Genomic DNA, 24368 nt, shown 5'->3' with positions numbered 1-24368 from the left:
TGAAAACTATACAGTGATGAAAATGTATGATTGGAAACTGCAAACGTAGATGAATCTCACAAACAAAACATTGAGCAGAAAAAGCCGGACACATTACATTCGCTCTGATTCCACTCTTGTAAAGAATGAACCCAACAAAAGAATCACAATAATCTAAGCCGTTAGAAATCACAATGCAGGTCTTGCTTTGCGCTGTGTGTGTGGGAAGAAGGAACCGGGGGCAGGTGGCTCTGATCATATTCTATTTCCCCATATGTGGGTTCCGTCCACAGGCAAGTGCAATTTGTGGAGCAGAATCAAGCTGTGCTCTTCAGACATGCATCCTCCTCTTTATATACAGATATCCCCTAAAAAGCAATTAAGAAGTAAGTTTAACTAGCTTTCACCTCATGAGGCTGGGAAAAATACAAGAAAAGTATCACTTGATGTCAATTTAGGAAAACAGAAGGCAAATTAAAAAAAATTAATGTTTATTTTATTTTTTAAAAAAGAGATAGAGTGTGAGCAGGGGAAGGGCAGAAAGAAAGGGAGACAGAGAATCTGAAGCAGGGTCCAGGCTCTGAGCTAGCTGTCAGCTCAAACCCACAAACTGTGAGATCATGACCTGGGCCGAAGTCAGACTAACCAACTGAGCCACTGGGTGCCCCTAGAAGGCAAAAATTATTAAAATTAAAGTAAAAGGTGTCCATTAGCCTTTTCCTAGCCATCCCATTTCTTGATATCTAGTCTAAAATGCACTTGCACATCTGCATACAAAATAAGGTTGCCAGATAAAATACAGGAGTGCTCATTAAATATGAATTTCAGATAAGCAATGGTTTTTTAGCATAAGTATGTTCCACACTGTATTTTGAGTGATAAATCTGGTAACCATAAGGATGGGATCTATGGGCATTCATGGCAGCCTTCTTGGTAATAACAGAAAGAATTGATACCAGTGTAAGTGTTTGTCAGTCTCAGGATAATTACATAGTGTAGATGATATATTTATACCAAGAAATATTATGAAGCAATTGAGGTCATAGGAGTGAAGAAATTGAAGTTGTGCTATAGATATGACCACAGACAAAATCACCAAGATATTTTAAGTTCTATTTGTTTGGGTGATCTCTATACCCAACCTGGGGCTTGAACTCACCACCCTGATCAAGAGTCGCATGCTCTTCTGACTCAACCAGCCAGGCAACCCCCAACATATTTTTTAAAGAGAAAACAAATTAAAGATAAAGTTCATCCATAAAACAGTATGTATTCTGCGTGACTCCAGATTGATTGTGTGCATACACACAGAAAAAGACCAAGGCATAGCCGTACTCAGTTAGTGTGAGTGTTTGTTTCTCTTGAGGAAACAGTGGTGATTGGTGGCTATGGGAAAGTGGTTGTGGGGATTATCTAAAGGGCACTTGGGTGTTATTTGTAATTTTTGTTTACAAAGAGACCATATTCACACATTTGTGGGAGAAATAAATTACATATTATTATTAACAGAAATACAAATAAACTCAAGCAATGGGATAAAATTTAAAAAATGTATTTTTTTTTAACTGGAAGCCAGGTAGTATTATGTGCACATGTAAAAACAAAATGACACTTCAAATAACGGACATGTTTAAATAAACCAGCTCTGGCTCCTGGAGAATAAAACCATGACAGTCCATAAAGTATTCCTGTATGTATGCCCTGTGTGTTCTTATTTGCACTTCACATTTTGGGGATGAAAAAGCAAAGATACGGCTAATCAAAGAAATGAGCTACTTTGAATGTGACCCGGGAAGCTCATCAGAGAGAGTTCCGTCTACTAAATTACCTTGTGTCTTTTTCCATGTATGTGGGAAGCTATACCCGTTAGAAGATCAGAAGCCTGATGAGAATGAATTATCACCACTCCAAAGTAAAGCATCAAATGGAAAGAAGATTTATGCAGCGGTTCAACTATAGAATACAAGATAAATGCAAATTATTTATTGATAAACTATCTTGATTCAGTGCCAATGTTGTAAATAAGCCGGGAAAAGAAGTCTCAAGATTTGAAGGCACAAGCTCAATGGTTCAAAGAACCATCATTTCCATGTCGAGCTCTGAGACTTTGCAGGATTCAATCTCTATTTTTTCTTTCACGAACATTTTATTGATGGTTCACAACTAAGTACTGGGAACTATCTGTGTTGTGGATTTAGCGGCGAACATGTCAGGAAGGAATAAACATGTTCCTCATCTTCTTGAAACGACTAGTGATGATGCCTTTCAAGTAAGTATTAATCATATTAATAATGATTTTTTTTTTAAGTCTCACCACCTGTCAGGCTGATCTGCTCCTACAAAGGGAATAACCACACCCCATGTTGAAAATACTATTCATGCATGAGTTGCCAGAGTGAGAGAAGAGAGCCAGGACATCCGAGAGGTTAAGCAGAAAGATCTTTTTGATCCAAACCACTGTTCATTGGGCATGGCTCACTGCTATGTCATGCTAAGCAAGCAGTGGTCTTAAAACCACAAGATTAGATGCCCGTCTGAAATATGCACCTGTCAATATACTTCTCTTGTCTTCTTACCCAGGAAAGTACTATATGATTGGAAGGGTTTTTGTGAAACCTGATGTTAGATAATGCATATCAAATTACCTTGAAACATACAAAGGAGTATACAAGGGATTACATTGTTTTGAATCTATGAGCTTTCTTCCTAAGTCCTTTTCCTATTGAAATCTGCTACTTTAACTCAGCTAGGGCTTGTGCATGTAAATGCACCCATTAGAAAAAAGATTTTTTTAAAAGGAAACAGTTCCTTGTTTTTTTTGTTTTTGTGTTTTTTTTTTTTTAACATACTGGCTATAGCAAGCAAGAACCCTCTTAAGATGTGGTATCTTTTTAACTCCAGCTGGGCGTCTACATTGAAAAGGAATCTACCCTGAGGATCGCGGTTACATACACACATACCATGTTAATGTTTATTTATGCGGTCTTGGCAAATTCTCACAGAACCACTTTAATGCCAAAGCAAAATTGTTGAACCAAACATTCTTTCACTTAGACAAATTGCATAATTCACTAGCATGAACAAGAAAATATCCTTTCCAAATTAAATTTCCTTAGGACAAAGCATATATTTTAAAGTACTCAACCAATTTTCTAAAGAACTCAAATACTTTCTCTCACAAAACACTACCAAGCATATCACCCACCAATGTGGGCTCCTAAAATTCCATTAATAAGAGTAAATACCTAGACTGGAGTAATAACGAGGTGATGGAGGTATTCTAAATAGGCTACCTTTTGCCACTGTTAGTAACTATTTCTCCTTCTTCCTCTTCCCGGTGAATGCCTGTGAATTGGGAATTAAAGCAGGTATGTGTTCCTTCTGGGGTCTAGCGCAGGTGTTTCCCTGCAAAGCCACGATACCATGTGACACTCAAGTTTTGTAATAGCTTGCCCAGAATTGTAGCATTTCTTGTGCAATACACCGGCACCCTTGAAAATTACTTTTCCACAAAAAGCTTTACAAAGGCCAAACTGGAATGAAAACCTGAGGGTATGTTTGAAAACTTGGGAGTCACGCAATAAAATGAAGTAATTAAATATAAAAGGGGTTTTTCCAGCACCTGTGTTATTATCTACTATGTAAACAAATGCATTTAGTGACTTGCTGGTTTATGTATGTGCTTGGGGTACCTACTAAGCATTACCAGGTAGGTCTTGAGGGACCTAAATGTAAATAGAAACGATAAAGTCTAGACCAGTGTTCCTAACCAAGAGTATCATTAATAAAAATGTGGCACTGGAGTGGAATACCCCTGAAATCAAGTTAACTATGACATGCAATGACCTTGAAGAGGTTGTTTGCCTCTAATGTCATATATTCCTACCCGAGGACATCTGAAAAGTATGATATTTATGTTTCAGAAAGGCACGGCAGACCTCTCACAAATCAACTTCCAAAAACACACTTGGTGTCTTTCTAACACTGCACAGGCAAATCCTAATTTGTTTGAAACTTCAATTGGTATTTGTCTTGATGAGTATTTGACATACTATTACTTAAACTAATTCTCCTGCCAGGTCTTTGGGAGAATTCTCCTCAGTGCCAAGCAGTCTGTTAAAATCTTGCTTTAGAAGCCTGTGCATTCCAAACTGCTTCCCATGACTGAGGAGAAAGAGCTTCATTCTGTGTCCCGGCTGAAATTTCATGTTATCCACCTGGACCCCAAAGCCTTCTCATCAGACCTGCCTACTCATAATTTTCACAAGCCCTACCATACCTAGAATGTTAACCTCATTCTCATCATGGCCAGGTAACTTATGTCCTCGACCTCCAACAGCCCAGCAAAGGTAGGTACAACAAACATTTTATCTCCATTTACAAGCTGACAACATAGAGGTCCATGGACACTGACAATCCTGCCCACTAAAGCTGAGATAAACCCCAAGCTATGATATTGGGATCAGAACCCTGAACCATTCCATTATACTACACTGCCTCTGACTTTAAATTCCAGTTAGTTTGCATATAATACCTTGACCTGGGGTGGATTTGAATCACTGATATATCACAAAAGTACCCAGATCTCATTTTATATTAAAGCAAACTTTACATTTGTATATGTGTGTGCACACACATAAATATACGTATATATATAATGTATATATAAAATATATATAAAATTATATGATAATTATGGTGTTAGTGGTGATGATAATTACTATGTTTCTGTTTTGTCTGCTTCTTCTTCTCCTCTTGTATTTGTTGATGATTTTGAGAAAATGAAACCAAAAAAAGCATTCTGCTAAGCCCAGGAATGGAGAGAAATTGCCTTGAAATTGTCACTCCTAAAATGGCCAACCTGCCTATGGGTTAGGCTGATCAAAATCAATTGAAATTTTGAGATCCATTTTGATCTGGTTGCTAATTTGTTGTTCATGAATCACATCTTATCAGATTTTTTTATCTTCTAGTGAAAATCACATGTATATAAATTTCAGCAATTTAAATTAAACCGTTAGAATCCCCTTGTCCCAGGTCTGTATGGTGGCTTGTCCCTTGAGTTTCTTATCTGCAGAAGGAAAAAAAAAATGATGACCTCTAAGGTCTCTATAATCTTTCCATGTCTGTAACTTTTGTTTGACAGCATTGTTTTCCCATAGAGTATCTATGGCTAACTATTTCATAGACCAGCACACTTACTATATATCAACTCACCCAATGCCAAGTGGTAGTCATTCAGGGAATCTCATTTAAGAGATGACATCTAACACTTATGTGATTTGAGAGAACATAGTCAGCTCTATTTATGTTACCACAAGTAACTTTCCAATAAATTCTAACCTGCAAATATGACATACAGACATATAGATATTTATACAGCCATTATCATCTACTGCAATTTAGCTTCTGACAAGCAAAATAGCTGGTTGTTAACTAAGTAACCTCTGACTATTAAAATGGTATCGATTCAGGGTTAAAAATTGCCTTTCTGTTAAAACATTTATGGTACATACATTCAATGTACATGAATCTATTCTATTATTTATATACTTTATGCTGCCCATAGATTTTTCTAAATATATATATTTTTAAATTTTGCTCATGATCTCAGAAGACCTGTTCAGTTGACTTCCAGGCTTTCAAATCTTCCAAAGAATAAGCCATATTTCCTATGCTTATTTGTCTATATTATGCTTCAGTTGAGTCATTTCCAATGGGAGGAGGGCACCCTCTTTATGTCATTATACAAAGAATAAATCTTAACCTGGAAAATAATCCTATAACCAATATTACAGAGCATATGGTGTCATAATCTCAGCTCATCATCAACAAAAACATCCCAGCATAATATACCGATTTGAGGCACAGCAGAATACATGGATAGTGAGGTAGATAGGTAGATATATAAATAGATAGCTAGTATAGAGTCATATGGGTTTTGTTTTCCCTTTTTTTCTTTTTCTTTTTTTTTTATTTTGATAAAAGGATGTAACCTGTAATACAAGGTAAGAACATATTACCTGTAAAAATGATTTCCAGAGCAGTAGCTAGAAAGAGTTGTTGATATAGAAAACTGCAAAGAGACATTTAAAAACATTTTAATTGTTCATTTTTGAGAGAGAGAGAGAGAGAGCGATAATGAGTGGGGGAGGGGCAGAGAGAGAGGGAGACACAGAATCTGAAGCAGGTTCCAAGCTCTGAGCTGTCAGCATGGAGCCCGACAATGTGGGGCACGAACCCATGATCCTGAGATAATGACCTGAGCTGAAGTTGGATGTTTAATCAACTGAGCCACCCAGGTGTCTCAGGAGACATTTTATTGTATGATTATTATAAGTATTAAATAAAGAAGTTATATATGAAATTAACTATTCTAAGTTGATTGCAGATAAAAAGATACATCAAGAAAATCACTGCTTTATTTTGAAAAATAACTGTGCAAATATACCAAAAATACATGCCAATATCAGAATTTCTATTTAAGGCTTATATCTCCATGTAAGCATGACTTGAAATAATTGGCCAACGCTACCAACCAGGATTTGAAATATGGAAGATGGCTTCACCGTGAATTAGCCAAGAATGATTTCAGTAATTCACGTATCTCTTTGGGAGGTAGAATTGGAAGTATCTGATGTGTATTTATACCACCAGGCTTCNGCATTTTCGTGCCAGGTGTGAGGGAATTCCAAATCTTAAGATCCAAGTTGGATTTTCTTTTTTTTTTTTTTCTGGCCAGGCCAAGAAACTAAATAAACCTAATCATCCAGGAAGCCGATCTTTTGGATCCGTTTCCTTTAAGAGTGCAGTATATATGATAATGACTTCATTGTCATCAAATAGAATACAATTAATTTTATTTTTTAGTATGTTATCAGCAAGCAAACCACCGGTATTAGCTTGATACCATCTGGGAGTGACAGTTTCCTTATTACAAAATATGTAAAAATATGGATTCCCTTAAGGAATCTGTTGCATTGCATCTGCTCAGATTTTTGTTATATGCTAATGGTTTTAACCCAGCATATGAAGCATGCACAAAAAAAAAAAAATAACTGAAATTTTTCAGCTGAATTACTTGTTTCACATTTCAAGTATCTTCAAGATGGAGAAAGCCACATATGCAATGCTAGCTACAGGGGACTGAGCAGAGACAAAGAAGGAAGGAGCAAGCATCTCTTCTTAACCTGATGTTTAGTCATCTCCAGCTTTGTCTCAGAGACTGTGTGACTGCCCACATAATTAAGGCCACTTGATATGTGAGGGAAGTGGACGGAGAAGAGGGAGCCGTGTGTGTGACGCTAAATCCCAAATGAACACTGGTTATAACAAAGAGATTATGACTGATAAGACAATTATTATCCTTATAGCTCTGTGTTCATGATATATTAAACAATCACAGTGATTAAAATGAGCTATTATAATTATGAGACCATTCTCTGGGATGGAGTTTCTTTTATTTCCATCCTTGGCCTTTCTGTATTTTCTCACCTTTACTTGGATGCAGAAAATTCATTTGAATGAATTCTGCCTATTGACTAAGAGAGGACTTGGGTTGGAGCCAAAAACATGTAGCAGATTTCAAATGCTGGCCTCGGAGCATCAACCGTTTAGGGGAACGACCCATTTGTGAAGGAGAGCATTGTAACACACGGAATTGAGCTTACAGAGTGATGCGGGGTGCAAGTTTCGTGTTGGGGTGTTATTTCTGCTCTGTGATTGTGAAGAGCTATTGCTCGAGGCTAGCCAAATACCGCACTTGGATAACAATTTGATATGAATTGCTTTTCCATGTATATATGTCCTCAGGCTCCAGAATGTGAAACATACTAGGCATTACTTTTTTGCTATTTTTTATCCCAGGATGTATCCATGTATTAAGTTCTAAAATTATTATCAATGCTTTGTAATTTATATTTATTCTTCGCAAGTAGGATTTTTCTTTTTTGATAATAAGAATGGCCTCTTTGTAGCAAACGTAACGGAACCTCTATAGCCTATGGTAACTCTCCAATTTCTTGATAATGTTAGCCGTGTTGGCTTCTTATATACAAAATATCCCCCAAAAGGTAAAGTATTTGAAAAACAGGTGGATACCACTCAACAAGTTGATTATTCATTGAAGAAAGTATCATGGTTTGCATGAAATGCATCTTTCGAGATCCTTCTACCCCCTAAGGAATGCCTTTTGGGGATGGTGCTGGTGAAAAAGTCTGGAAGCATATTGAGAAAGGAAATATCTCCAACCTGAAAACACTCCCATAAGGTCTATTGATTCAGTTTTATACATTAAACAACAACACTAATGTAGAACAAAACAAGTGCATTTTTTTTCCTTAGCTGCTGATCACAGTGTGTTTGTTTGTTTGTTTTGATTCCTCATTGACCACAGTTTCTGGTTCTTTTGCCTGCTGTTTTTAGTTTTGTTTATGTGAGTTACATACATTGACCCATTTTAATCAATAACTGTTTATGCACCCAGGTGCCATAATGAGAAATAATGCCTTATGATATAATTTATAGTGCAGTCACTGCCAATATGCTCCTCCCAGTAAGAGGGTGGCTCTGGTTTGTACACAGAGCAAAAACAGGGATGGTGCTTAGCTGTGACTGAAATGAAAAGAATTCACAGACCTTCAGATAAAATAGCACTTAATTGCCCAGCAATAGCTCAGGGGGGGAAATGGCTAACAAAATAAGACAAAGACACCAAAAAGAGATACACTGCCTGTGTCGGAGTCAGCATACATCAAGGGGTGAGATCGCCCTTCTCCTATACAGGCAGACATTATGCGACACATTTCCTAAGGAAGAATGATCACCTGCAAACATTTCATGTGTAACTATCTAGCAACATATATTTATTCTTAAATCTCTTTTTTCTTTTATATCACTTTGATTTCTTCAGAATTTGAGCAATCTCGGGCTGGGTGATGAATACTTTCATTACAGCTTCTCATTCAATTCTTGCAGTGAGCGTTTGGGAAGGTATCATTTTAATCCCATTCTGCTGAGCAAAACTGAGATCTGAAGAGTTGAAAAAAAAGCTCCCCAGTTGAGCTGGAATTTAAAGCCAAGCATCTATCTGACTAGATCTCAAGCTCCTAATCACGGCAAGGCTCAGGAGACTAATTGGGAGGTTTTGCTCACTATGTCTGCTGCAAAGGATTGAGGATGTTAGAACGTTTATTACAAAGTGGAGACTGACTCAAGATCTATGGGGGAATGTGAAAAATTTCATGGGGAGGAGTTTTCCTACAAATCTTCATTTTTTACTAAACCTGAAGGAGTTACCACTTAGACATTTAAATCTTCCCTTAAACTGACCTCATACCAAATAATCCGTTAAAGTTTACATGCTCTTTCAGGAACATTCTGGTTTAGAAGTCCCCTTGGATTTCCTTGAATCATGTCTTCCACACTCATGTGAAGGATCTAGGGAGACTCAGCTTTATACTGTGGCCTTACAGAACTTAATATTCTGTTAATTTTAGATTTGAATGCTAATTGATGAGGGTCAGAAAGAAGAATCCCCGTTCATTATCTTAAAAGCTAGGGATATTTCATGTTACAGTGAGGTGTCTGGGTGCAAATAAGGCCAACAGGAGTTTGTAATGGATCACGATGAAGTCAGAGTTGGAGTATTTTTCCAGTATATTCCTGATGAGGTATTCAGTAACAGATTTAAGTGGTACTTAATGTTTCCCCACTGCATGCTGTCAGTAGACTTTAAATAAAATCGACCTAGAGTGTAGCTTTGAACTCAGTGAGCCAGGAGAGCTCTGTAGAACTTTACTGATGAGCTTGCAAAAGATAGTTTAAGTTTGTGAAGATATAATTAATACCATAGCAGCATGATGCTTGATAAAGTCCACCTTTTAAATAATTCAAGAGATGAAACGTTACTTTTGGTCTACCGTTTGATGGTATGTTCCTATAGATACTAAAGCCATTTGTATTCAAAATTTCTTACTGTCCCTAGAAATAAAATGTATTTATATGCTAATATAATTTAAAAAAATGGGACTAGGAAGAATGAGCAGAATTAGTTACTAAGACAGTTAAAAAGTCCAAAAAATAATTTGTTTTGTGTCTGTGTGCAGTGGACATTGGAACATTTGGAAAAGTGATGTCTTCGATGGTCAGTTTCTGGTAAAAGCACTTCACATCTTGTTCTAAGGACTATCACAGCTCCTCAGTCTGATGATTCTGGGGGAACAGGGATGCTGGTCTTACTCCTCATCTGCTCTGGCTTTTGGGTTTGACTCTGGCCTGGCCACATGGCAATTAGTGATGGGGGCACTGTCCATTGTTGGTCCGATGAAAATTAATCCTCAGACTCCTGAGTAAACCATTGGTAAGGACCAAAGGACAGACGATCTGTGAGGTTACAGACTGTACAGATTATCAGTGTGATGCTGTTGGTCTTGCTTCACGGAAGGATTCCTTGGTCTAGAATGAAACCAGCTAGGGAGAGAGATGGAAGGAATGTTTACTGCCTTGAGCACTTGAAAACAGCCATACCTGAAATATCTCTTAGGGTGTTTTAGTTACATGATTCAAAAAAATCTATTTTTGGCTTAGGCCGGGTTGGTTTCTGTCAATCGCAACCAAATTAGTCTTCAGTACCAAAGGGAGCCATTCCCCTTCTATGCTTCTAGCCCCGAGTGCAGGATAAACCCCCACCCACTACCCCTATTTGCGTGGCTCTCCCAAGCTCTTGCTCTGACCTCTCCAGACCGTTCTCATTCAGTGTGGGCTCTTGGAGGTGACACAGCCCACTTAGCCATTGCTGGCGGATATCTCCCTATCTGATAGTCCCTCCATGGCATGTTCATCATTCGGGGACTCCATGGAAAATTCTACCTCTTGAGTGCCTTCTCTGTGACTCTAGTCAAGGTTTATCCCTTCCTTCACTTCTCTCAAGTGCTTCACACTGATCATTTCACGTAACTAACAATTACCTACCGTCATTTTTTAATTCAATGCTTGTTGTTACTATTATTGCTATTATTATCATTTTATTGATAATGTTCACAAATAGGAGATGTATTGTATTCTATTTATATTATATGTGGGGTTCAGCCCACCTACTCACCAGAATGGCTCTGCTTATGTCAAGTTCCTATATGGAGATCATACGTAAAAAGCACTTGAGTACAGGTTTGGGAAGTTCTAAGAGGAAGGGAAAAGTAGCTCTGATTGAGTGGTTTTTGCACTCACAGGTCTGTATTCTAGTACCTTTATAACTTGAAGCCCTTAGTACAGCATGAGACACACAGCAGCGACTTGACACCATTTTTTCTTCATTCTTCTCATTCCCCGTTATTAACATTATTTCAGAATATAAGTCAAAGTCTTCATTATGGCCCACCAGTCCCTGATATTCCCCACCTATTATCTTTCTGCTCTCACATCCTGTTGGGGAAAGTCATTGGAAGGACATGTTGGCCAGTTAACCTGGGAGCTGGGGCTGGGCAATCAGGGGCTCTACACCCCTTCCCTGTCCTTGGAGTACGGGTTCTGCTTGATGTCTCCACTCCCAGAGGCTGCCCCAAGGACCTAGCCATGACATAGGGTTATAGGGTACACATGACCGAACCCAGTTAAGGCCTCCCTATAAACTTATAATTTGGCACACTAGTGCAGGGATCCAATTTGTCTTGCTGCTGCCTAAGACAAGTATCTTATGTTACTTTCTTTTTCCCCTCTGTGTTTATGTTTCATTCTTAAGCATAACAAAGGACAACCCATCTTTTAATTATTACAGTCTCTCCATAATTACATTCTGGTCATTTAGGCATTCACTAATTTATTCCTCAGATGATTGGTGAATACCTATTACAAAATAACCACTGTGCTTAAACCAAGGGAATACAGATCCTTGTCCTTGATGAGTTTATAGACTGGTAAGAAGGAGAGACAGAAAAGCAGACAATTGTAAAATATTAAGGCAGAAACAGGGAAAATAAACAGAGAAAGGGAAGAAGGACTATGTGTATATTCATTATTTGTATATTTATATATATAATTTATGTAATATATATAATATATAAATGAATATATTTAATACTCACAAGTGAGATGACCGTTGCAGCTCCAAACATCACATTCACACTTTTTTTTAAGAGATGCTTTTTTTAAAGTTTATTTATTTATTTTAAGAAAGAGAGGCAGAGAGAGGAGAGAAAGGATCCCAAGCAGACTCCGCATTGTCAGTGCAGAGCCTGATGTGGAGCTTGAACTCACAAATCATGAGATCGTGACCTGAGCTAAAACTGAGTTAGAAGTTTAACCAACTGAGCCACCCAGGTGCCCTGACGTTTACACATGTTGGAAATAGCTAGGAGGGACAGGTGTCTCCAGCACCTGCTTTTATCAGGAAGCAAAATCCTTCTTCATCTTCTTCCCACCTTCTCTTTCAGCTTTTTATATTTATTCATTTCTTTTGAGGGGAAGTGGGGCAGAAAGAGAGGGAGAGAGAGAATCGCAAGCAGGCTCCACACTGTCAGCACAGAGCCGCACTGGCAAAGAGAAATAGGATTCTCTGTCCTTAAACTGGAGGTTAGAGTATGATAAAAAGACAAATAACTACTAGTTAGGCAACAAAAGTGCCTGCCACAAATATATTCTAGGTTCTCTGAGGGATAACAATTAGTCTTCTACACAGCCTTGGGAGCAACTTGGTCTGCAAGAAGAGTGAGCTCAAAAGATATCCTTTTAACTTTTCCCTAGTGGCACCTCTTCAGAGAAGCCAATTTATCATCATCATGTCCTTACTAAGAAGGCGATGGGAATAGAAGGCTAGTGATCATGGGGTGTGGCCAGCCCAGATTTAAAGCATGGCCCACAAAATAAATAATTCTAGGCTAGCTACTCATTCTCCTTGAAAATTATTTTTTGCACCTCTCAAAGTGAGATGAGGATAACTTTCAGATTAATTTCCTTTTTCAGAAGTTTATTTTGAAAGACAGTGTGAGCCGGAAAGGGGCAAAGAGAAGAAAAGATCCCAAGCAGGCTGTGACTTGCTATCGCAGAACCTAACATGAGGCTCAAACTCACGAACCATGAGATTGTGACCTGAGCTGAAACCAAGAGTCAGTGCCTAACCCAACTGAGCCACCCAGGCACCCCTCAGATCAATTTCAAGGATCAATGGCAATGAGCAAAACACTTTGCAGATTATCTGGGGTAGGCGATCAATTTAGAATGCATTATTGTTATTAATATTATTATTTTATTATTATTATTTACCAGAGGACTTGGGACTAACCCAAGTTCTAAGACTCAATAAAATAATCTGTTAAATAGACAGAATTCACTACATCAAAGACCTAGAAAGGGCAGGGTCGGTTTGTGCATTTCTGTGTATGAAATTTGCAACCAGAACTCCCTATCTCATCAGAGGGAAGCTGGGAAACTACAGTCTCACTGCAAGGCTCCCCATGATTTCTTCTGTGGAGCCAACTATTGTTCATTTCCTTCAGGTCTGTTTGTTTTTTTTATTAGTTACTTATCTACTTTACTTTTTAATGTTTGATTATCTTGTATCTACTTTGGCCAAAACCATGTGGATCTGTAGCCCACATTAACATTCATACATCTTCACTGTAATGTCAAACCTCTTTGGTGTTGAGCATACTTTCATTTCCACTTCCAGAAGTAGTTAAAAATAGCGAGTGAAGTCCAAATTTGTTGTTTACATGAACTTCAAAACCAAAGCAGTTTTTTGTGCTCTTTTCACAGGGGGTTATATCGGAACTCTGCCACTATCTTCCTCGGCACTGGGAATGTCCACGTTGAGCACTCGGGTATGGAAGGAGACTCGAAGTAGGGGAGAAAGGAGAAGGCAAACTGGAAAAAGAAGGTGACTTCTCTTAGATGTCAGTGTGACAAATTGCCCTAAGGTAAACGAAGGGCATGTTGGCTTCAGGGAAGTTAACTTTGATAAGGGGACAAAGCAGGTGAAGAAATCTGAGATGTTACTTAGTAGATCAGAGATACTCATTAGGGAGTGTGAGGGAGTTTTGTGAATCCAGACTGATTCCTGCAAGCTTTAACTTGCTTAAAGTTCTAAATCAAGCCAGAAACAGCCCTTTCCCTCACCTCCATAATAGATTTCTGGCTTTCATTTGCAGAAATCATCCTTGGTTTTCTTTTATGTGAGGCTATTTATTTATTTTTAAATAAAGAGAGAGAGATAGTGTAAGAGAGGCAGAGAGAGAAGGCGAGAGAGATTCTCAAGCAAGTTCTGAGCTGTAAGCACAGAGCCCAACGCAGGGGTCCATCCCACCAACCATGAGATCATGATCTGAGCCAAAAGCAAGAGTCGGATGCTTAACCGACTGAGCCATTCAGGTGCCCTCCCCACCTTAGGTCTTACTCTTATTAATCTATTTTACAGGTTTGGAATTGTGATGACAAAAGGTTCTTCTATTGACTCAAAGCTTTTGTATGTACTCTTCATGATGGGGAAAAATCATGCACTGTTTGTTTTAGAAATGTGGACAGCTGTTAGTTACTTTTTAAAAGAAAAGGGGGGGGGGCGCCTGGGTGGCTTAGTCGGTTGAGCGTCCGACTTTCGCTTAGGTCATGATCTCGCGGTTCGTGGGTTCGAGCCCCGCGTCGGGCTCTGTGCTGACTGCCAGCTCAGAGCCTGGAGCCTGTTTCAGAGTCTGTGTCTTCCTCTCTCTCTGACCCTCCCCTGCTCATGCTGTCTCTCTCTCTCTCTCCTAGAAATAAATAAAAAAAAAAAAAAAACATTAAAAGAAAAAGGGGAACAGTGCACATTTCAGGCAGTTGTGAAAAACTTGTAGGAACATTAACGTGCTGCAAAATTTAGGTTGCTAATATAACCGATGTGGCTTATAAAATAAAGCATCTACCAAGTACCGTAGACTCTTTTATCTTGGTTTCACCTTCCATGATTTCAGTTAGCTGTGGTCAACTGTGGTCCAGAAGCAGATGCTTCTCCATTGGATGTGCTATCAGGTAGCCTAATGCTGCATAGTAGTCTATACTACATAACAGTGCCTATATCATTCATCTCGCTTCATCTCATCATGTGGGCATTTTGTCACCTCACATCATCCCAAGAAGGGTGAGTAGAGTACAATAAGATCTTTTGAGAGAGAAAGAGAGACTACGTCCACATAACTTTTATTGTAGTATACTGCTATAAATGTTCTATTTTATTATGCATTATTGTTAGAATCTTATGGTGCCTGATTTATAAAGTAAACTTTGTCATAGATACATGTGTATTGGAGAAACCACAGAATACATCAGGCTTCAGTACTAAAGTGGTTTCAGGCATGCAGTGGGGAACTTGGAATGAATCCCCTACAGATAAGGGGCAACACTCTAGCAGAATATTAACATTTAAACTGTTAGTACAGCAAGCATTTGACTTTGTGTATATATATATACATACATACATATACATATACATACATACATATAGGGTCATTATTAATTATTTTGTTTTAGAAAAGTTAAAACTTAATCTAAAATATATCATCTCCCTATTTTCCAGATTAACCAAAAGTAACAAATTTAAAACTAGTTTTGACCACAGAACTATTTATATATATTTACTGAAAACCTTCTCTCTCTCTCTTTTTTTTTTTGTATTCCTGATACCAAGCACATTATACAAAGCCAATAATTCAGTCGGTTAAAAAAATCAGTTAATATGGACCTTAATGGAGTGGTCATATCAGAGAAGCTGAGGCACACAGTTTCTAGAAATGTAGAGTGGTGCAGAGCACAGTAGAAATAAATTTAAGAGACCAGATTCCATCTTTGCTGTCTTCATGATCACGAGTACATTCATTAACATCTCTGTGGCTCAGGTAAACTCACCTGTTCACTTTTTCCTTTTTTTTTTTAATTTTTTATTTATTTTTGAGAGAGAGAGAGAGGCAGCATGAGCAGGGGAGGGTCAGAGAGAGAGGGAGACACAGAATCTGAAGCAGGCTCCAGGCTCTGAGCTAGCTGTCAGCACAGAGCCCGACGCAGGGCTTGAACCCACTAACCGTGAGATCATGACCTGAGCCAAAGTCATCAGATGCTTAAAGACTGAGCCACCCAGGCACCCCACCTGTTCACCAATTCTATTCTGGCCTTGGTCAGATTTACTTTCAATTCATGATCAAAGGTCACTTAACACTCCACTGAAATTCTATGATTTCCTGGTAAGCTCATTTTCACTTTGACATGATTTTTTCAAAACCTATCCTGTCTTCTCAAAGCTCCACAGCCCTCCCTACTGCACCACTCACTGCCTCAAAAGATGTCACTACTCAGTTCTACAATCTCTCTTCCTTGAATATTGTCCACCATCTTTACAGGATGTGTTCCATTTTTTTCCCTCCTTACTTCCTCCTCTGATCTTCTGTGTACAGTTGGAAAGCTGACAGTGGACCCCTCTAACTTCAGTGTGATCAGCATGGCAAGAGGTGATGGGGGATAAGCTCAGATCAACCTGCTACCCCTCAAACCCCCCGGGCTGGTTAAGGTTTTATGGCTTTATCCAGAGTTAAGGGAAGCCCTTGAAGAGATTTTAGCAGGAGGGCAGGGACCTGATCAGATTGCATTTTGGAAAGGATTTGCATACAGCACCTCATGTTATCCTTGTCACAAAGGGTTCCTGGGGGGATGGTTGTGCTAACATCTTCTCTTCAGAACTAGAAAATGCTGAGGCATAGTGAGGTAAAGAATGTGCAGAGACTCACAGTTGGCAAGTTGTGGACTGAGGATTGGAGTCCAGGCAATTTGCTCTAGAATCTGTTGTTTTGAATGTGTCAAAAACATCTAAGTGTAGACATTATGGCTCAGAGATAATTGGGACTAGGGTTAGCAAGAAAGGCCCAAACCAAGGCTTAGATTTAATAGTCATCAATATATAGATGTTGATTGGGGCACCTGGGGGCTCAGTTGGTTAAGCATCTGACTCTTGATCTTAGCACCTCAGGTCTTGATTTCAGAGTCGAGTTCAAGCCCCATATCTGGCTCCACACTGGGCATGGAGGGTACTTAAAAAATATAGATGATAGAGAGATAGAGAGATAGAGAGAAAGATAGATATTGAAAATTATGTTTTCACGTGACAATATCTAGATTGAGGGTACAAAGGGGTAGGACAGAGTTCTAGGACAGAGCCATGAGGAATGTCCCCAGTAGGTGATTTGGAGGGCTAAAATTGAGAGAGGATGGGGCCACAGAGTCTAAGATGATTAAGGATACATCTTAATAATCTTGAGTGCTTCTGAGAGGCAATATAGAAGAGGGCCAAAAATGTCCATTGGATTTTATGATATGGACTTCAGTTGTGATCTTAGTAAGAGTCTTGAAAGAATGGAGGGGGGGGGTTGAAGCTAGATTAAAATAAGTTTCCTCATCATTGTAAAAATTCTGCGAGCTTGAATGTTAAGGATGGGCCCCCACCTGAGGAAGATAATAGCCTGTGAATGAGGTCTGATATCCAGGTGCCCGTTTGAAGCCATGTTGCCAGAAATGACCTGTTTGGCTACATTTTGATGTAGAGAATGTTTCCAAATTAGCCAAAATAAAATCATGTTCATTCTCCTCTCAGCATTGCTTTTTGTATGCTGCCTGCCCTCACCCAAGAGGTGCAGATGACAAGTGGGTGCAAGAAGCCAGCATTGACAGAGAAAGAATTGGGATCGGATGGCTCAGGTGCCTGAAGAAGGAATCTTTCTGCACACTCTATTTTCTTGTTTATGTAATCAACTCTTCAGAAGACAGTGACTGACCTGATGGTCAGTGAATACACACTTATCCAGCAAGTCACCATGATGTCATAGAACGGACCTTCTTTCCAAACAGGTGTAATTTTGAAAATTCACATTTAACCTAAACACTTTAATTTTTTTCACGAAGCAGCTTCAAGTTATTTTTAGTCAAGTGTGAAGTATTCTTCAAATACTCCTTGTCAAACTACAAAAAAAATATGAAAAGTTGTATTTTTTCAACGTTTATTTATTTTTGAGAGACAGAGATAGAATGTGAGGTGGGGAGGAGGAGAGAGAGAGGGAGACACAGAATCTGAAGCAGGCTCCAGGCTCCAAGTGGTCAGCACAGACCTGGATGTGGGGCTCGAACCCACAAACTGTGAGATCATGACCTGAGCCAAAGTAGGTCACTTAATTGACTGAGCTACCCGGGTGTCCCTGAAAAGTTGTATTTTAATTGATTATGATTTTTCTGCCATTTGGGAAGAAGTCTCCCAATTTAATAGCAATTTTAAAAGTTATTTTGTACTTAATTGAGTTTTTCTTTCTTGACCAGATATCATATCAAATCAAATCATCATGTCTATACAGGCTCAGATGCTTAACCAATTGAGCCACCCAAGTGCCCCAATATAGCGTATCTTTCATGTTTGTTGTAAGACTGGGTTCAATGCAGTGATGGCTGTCTTCCCAGGATGCGTGATATTTGTTGGTCTTATTTTTACTTTTGTTTGTTATTTATTATTGTTTTTTGTGTTTGTTTTGTGCATTACACTTACTCCTTTCTAAACTAATCTAGCAAGTGAAATTTGAGGTGGTAAGATGATTTCAGGAAAAACAAAAGCACACATCACTGTTCCGAGGCGTACTGCTTCAAAGATTTCACAAACCCTAAGGTTACTGGACTGGTCTCCTAGTATCAGAAAGTAACTGTTTAGATTGTTTGACAACACATCTTCAGTTCCTTTGAAACTTTTTTTTTTTTTTAACTTGGAATATAATCTCCCCTAAGCACCTGCTCCATTATTCTTGGGGAAGAAAATACACTTACTCCACATCAGCCTCCAAGTTCAGCCTGTCTCCCACAGGAATCATCTGTGATGAACCTTCTCGGCATCAGTGATTACAATGATACTCTTACTGTGGGGACGTTTAAATAGCAGGACAATCAGCACACGTTCCTTTTCATCTTTGCCTTCCATAATTTTCTTTAGCAGAGGTCTCGTCAAAAATGCTTGATTTTTTCTTCCCCAATTAGAATTCTTCAAAGGAGAGAAAATGTGACTTGGAGTCCAGGTTTTGTAGCAAATGGTTTAGGACCACAGCTGCTCTAGCTTTTGAAGTCCCCTCTGCCCACCTCTTGATGCTGAAACCCTCTTTATGGCAGCATTAGGTATTTCAGCTCCATTTTCTGACAGGAGAGGTGGAGAGTGAGGGAAAACCTTTCATGTTGGACTTTGCTACTCTGCTACCATGCTTGAAAGAGAAAAAAATCATTTGTATATATCTGGTCCTAGTACTTACCTATATTTTAATGTCTTTGCTTAGTAAGCATTGATGGCTACCACTAGGTTTTCCTTTATTCTGCCTTAATTAATGGCAATTCAAGTTCCATACAATTAATTTAAAAGACAGTCCCTCAAAGTTGCATCGATTGAATCAATGCAGGTGTAAGACACAGATTAAGTTCCAAATATTCCCAAGAATAGACTCTTCCCGCTTCTGGTCACAAAGGGCCAAGGAAAGAGGTAAAATCATATTGAGATAATTTCTTCCCAGAGCTAGACAGGAAAAACAAGATGACTTCTGTATTTATCTTAAAAATGTAAAAGAACAGTGTACATCAAAAATCAGCCCTTTCCTTCAGCGAAAGGTGATTTTCACACTTGTAAATTCACTTGTGTGAAGGCAGCCAGACCATACATGAAGTCACTTTACTCCAGCATTGGTGACATGATACCACTGGATAAATACTTTCTTCTGCAGAATGGAGTCGGAGGCAAGGTCTTCTTGTGGATGAAGTCAAGCAGCGTGAACTAGCTGATGATATTTTTGATTGCCTCCCTTGGAATGTGGGTATTGGGCAAAAACCATGAGCAAGCAGATGCTTTGGCATACACTTATTTATTCCATGTAGCTCTTACCTCTCTTACCTCTTCATAAGTATTTTATGACTTGCACACTTGACTACACCTTTGATTTTTAATTTTATTTTCCTGAGGAAACCTGAACACTTGAACTTGGGTTGAAGGTGAAGTGTGCGCCTTTTAGCAGACCTGAGCTTATGCAGGTTTCTGGTGAAAATATGATTCATAAGTATGTGTTTCAATCGCATTTTGCACCTGCTTTTTGAGAGTTGAGTAATGTTATTTTGAGAGTTGGGTTATTGTTTGAACAGTTGTGGCTGGTGCTTCAAAACAAGGTGCTACAGTAGTAGAATCTGAGGATAAGAAGTGAGTTGGGACTGATGCAGGGCAACTCAGGCTTCTATTGATGACGTACTTGTGGTGTTATTTGACAATATATACCCTCACTGGGGGCTGTCCTTGTTACGATTCCACCTTGGTCTAGGTAGTACTTTCTCTGAAAGTTGTGAGAAAACTCAGTGTTGATTTATTGGGACTCGATGCATAGATATTAGGCTTAATGAAAGACAGTTCCTCCTATTTAAGAAAATTGGACGTTTGTTGCTGTACTCTGAGGCACTGAGACTTTCAAAGCTCTCCTGGTAGCGGTCGGTAAGGGGGGGGCTTGCGTCATATGGCAGTTCAAATTGTTCTGGTATTGCTAGTAGAATATTTGGAGTCTTTCTCTACTTTTTGAAGGTCTTGTCCTACCATAGGGATAACTTTGGGGAACAGAGATCTCCTACACCATCATGGCTGCCTACCCCTCACCTTCAGACCAGATTGGTGAGGACAATAGAAAGGTACAGAGAATTCTGGGGAGTCTCACTGTTAGCTTCAGGATGACACAGTAAAGAGCCAAAGGAGAGGAGTCCCAGGGAGGCTATCATTGACCATCTTCTAGGAAGTTCTCAGAAATGGCTGGGAAATATTGGAGAAGGAGAATGACCAAGTGTGATCACTTTCAATATTGAGTATGATAAATACTCAATAAATATCAATACTTCCAAATAAAATTGCAGAACAAATCAGTTTCCCAAATCTCTCTGTCTGGATGCCACAAGCATAATAGAACAAATAAGCAAAATATTTGCCATAAGAACTAATTAAGAAAAAGTTTATCACTTCTGTCATAAACTTCTAAAAGATATAGCCAAGGGGAATTTAAAAACAAACCTTAGGAAAACCTTTGATTATATCTCCCTATCCAAGAAAGAGAATGGAAAAAAAGATGAGTCAACAAAATTCTGGGAGCTCTTATTAATATCCCACCATTAGGAAACAATCAAATAAAGAAAGGACACTTAACCCTAGGTAAAGGCAGGGAATGATTCTAGTTATGGTGGACAACCCATCTACTCCCACATGTTGGTGGGGGCTGAAGGGATTCATTTTGTTTCCCGATCTGTGGGAAATCAAAGCATTGGTCTAAATTTTGCAGGCACACCTCTAGGTAACAGCCATAGAGTAGAGTGAACTCTGTTAGAAGACATTAAGCCATCTCTTAGATACAAGGGTCAGCCAAACCCAGGCCCATGGGCCTCCTCCTGCATTACAAATAAAGTTTTATTAGAACACAGCTCTGCCCATTTGCTTTTGTACTGTCTATGGCTGCTTTCATGCTATGAGAGCAGAGTAAATTAGTTCCAACAGAGACCAAAGGTATTTCCTATCTGACTCTTTGTAGAGAAATTTTGCCCACCCAGTCTTAGACAAAAGGGGGGAGCTGAGGTTGCCCAACAAAGAAAATCATTCTGAGAGAAGATGGATGGTGGCAAGGAAATTTACTAACTCAATTATAGAATATGCTAAAGCCTAAAGAGAGACAATTATATTAAATGTGAATAAGGCAAGGGAAAAATTTCACTGTTGTTTATGTAAATACAAAGAAGAAAAGAACCATAAAACCCACTTTGGAAGAAAACATAACTGAAGAAAATATACGAACAGTGCCATACTCCACAAATATTACTAAGGAGAGTATGAATTAAAATAAACGTTTCAAAGACAAGATGATCAACTAACCTAAAATGATAAGTGTGAAAATCGCAATGCTAAGGGAATGATTGGAGATTATGAAACAAAACCGACAGAGCAACCTTATGTTTATAGTACTACTAAATAAGTTACGAAGAACCAAAGACAAAATACCTATGGTGGAAAATCAAATTGTTGGCATAGACAAAAGGCTTGAGATCATTGTGATAATTGCAGAGAAAAAAAGAGAGTGATTTTAAGCAATAAGGAAAAGCAAATAGGTATTGGAAAACACACAGAGATGTTTTGATGACATGAGTGTTTACTATTACTGTAGTAGAGAACAAAATGCATAGTGTAGAAACCTTCTTGTTGTAAAAGGAAGAATAGCATTGTCAACTTCAAGAGTAGGCCATATCACAGGAAAACTTGAAACTGAGCAAGAGGTGTCTTATTTCAGATCTTAAACTTCCATAATAAAGAAAGAAAACGAAGCCATTTATAATGTAGCAAAAACAAAACAAAACAAAACAAAACAAAAACTGAACTAGTCTCAACATTTTCTACACCCAACGCCAGACCATGCAATAAAAACTAACCTCAATCATAATAATCCTTAACCACGGTGTCTTTCTTCTATGGGGGCGACAGAGAGCCTAATCCATCAAAGAATTAACGGAATGCAAGACTTCTGGGAACTCCTGGGACTTCTGTGCCCCTAACACCCATTCATGCTAAATTTAAGGAAATGTAACCATTCGAAGGAAGAATGAACGAGCCCTCATAAAAAGATGAGAGCAACATTTAATGGTGGAGGACAGAAGGCACCGAGGCAAGGGAAATGTGGGTGATGTGCCTTTTATACATGAGTATCCTGTTAACAGGGAGACACCACCCTTTCTCAAACATGCAAGAATTTGGAAACTATCTTGTCTGGGAAACTAAATAAATAAATAAATACTTCAGTAAGGAAAATAATAATAACAGCATCTAGGCAGTCAAGAAACCACACAGAAATAAAAAATTAACCAGCTCATGGGGCACCTGGGTGACTCAGTTGGTTAAGTGTCCAACTTCAGCTCAGGTCATGATCTCACGGTTCGTGGGTTCGAGCCCCACATCGGGCTCTGTGCTGACAACCAGCTCAGAGCCTGGAGCCTGTTTCAGATTCTGTGTCTCGCTCTCTCTCTGACCCTCCCCTGCTCACGCTCTCCCTCTCTGTCTCTCTCTCTCAGAAATAAATAAAACATTTAAAAAATTAACCAGCTCAGAAATAGATAAGCCACAATCAAATAAAAAACTAGTGAGAGCTCTTATGACATTTATTAAAACAAATAGAATAGAGTTGAAGATATAATATAAAAACATCAGCAACCTTAAAGAGGTAAAAATAGATGTCGAAGCAAAGGGATTAGATGTGGAGGAAAGTACACCAACTTTCTAATTTTTCATCATTTTAGGTCAGTGGATATTGACTGAAATTGAAATATTTTGTTTCAGAGAAACAGAATGCTCCGATGTATTTAATTTTAATGGTTATTTATTTCTATAATCCTTAATATCTTTTGGGAACTAACAGTTCTTGAGGTGATAAGACTTTCTCTAAGTTTGACTGATTCTATCCGTTACATCACAATTTCTATCCCCTCTATGAACTTCAAAAATGTTTAAATGCCCTCACTCAAAAATTGCAAAAATGCAATTTATGACATTTTTTATATTCATCCATCCACACACATCCATTCATTTTTCTACCCATTTAGTGTCTCTCTTCTTCCCTCTCTCTTGTATTTTATGTTCATGTTTATATTTATATTTAGAATTCGTATTTATATTTGGATGTATTCATATGAATTAAAACGTGTGGAGTGATATCCTAATGTTAATGGTGGCTGTTTCTACATAGGCAGATTTTTAAAAAAATTTTGTTTTCTTTTCCTGTGTTTGGTTATATGTTCTTTTATTGCCTTTGTTAAACTAATGAACAAGTAAAGTCATTCAAAAAAATGAATTAACTCATTATTCATAAACCCTCAGAAGATTTGGATTATATATGTGAAAATACAAAAATGCTGAAAGATCAATCGTAACACTTAAAGGCAAAATCTTGAATGAAAGGAAGCAAAGTAATTTTAGAACAAAACATAGTCGACTTATCTGGCTTAGGGAAAATTGTAAAGCTGACAAAGCCCACCGTTCCTCTTCTTAAGATCTCTGAACTTATCTGAACTTGGGAATGGTATAGATGTTTTTGAAAATCTGTTAGTGTAAGAATCCCCTCTGGGGCACCATGCTCTGTGGTTTTCTGCACTTTCCCCAAGATACAAGTGTTTCCCTCTCTAACTGTCCTATGTTTATTTGCTATGATATTTCTGCCAAGTCATTACTATCTAACCTATTGTCTTATTATGTTACACTTTCTGGAAACATTTTTGTTACGACCCCATCCAAAGGAGTGAACAATGCTACACAGCAAATGAGGAAAATATTTATGGACATAAATACAATCTGTTGCTCCTCAAATCCT

The sequence above is a fragment of the Crocuta crocuta genome, unplaced genomic scaffold, assembly GCF_008692635.1.
Source record: "Crocuta crocuta isolate KB4526 unplaced genomic scaffold, BGI_CrCroc_1.0 scaffold93, whole genome shotgun sequence".
Classification (NCBI taxonomy): Eukaryota; Metazoa; Chordata; class Mammalia; order Carnivora; family Hyaenidae; genus Crocuta; species Crocuta crocuta.
This window is presented reverse-complemented; position numbering follows the sequence as displayed.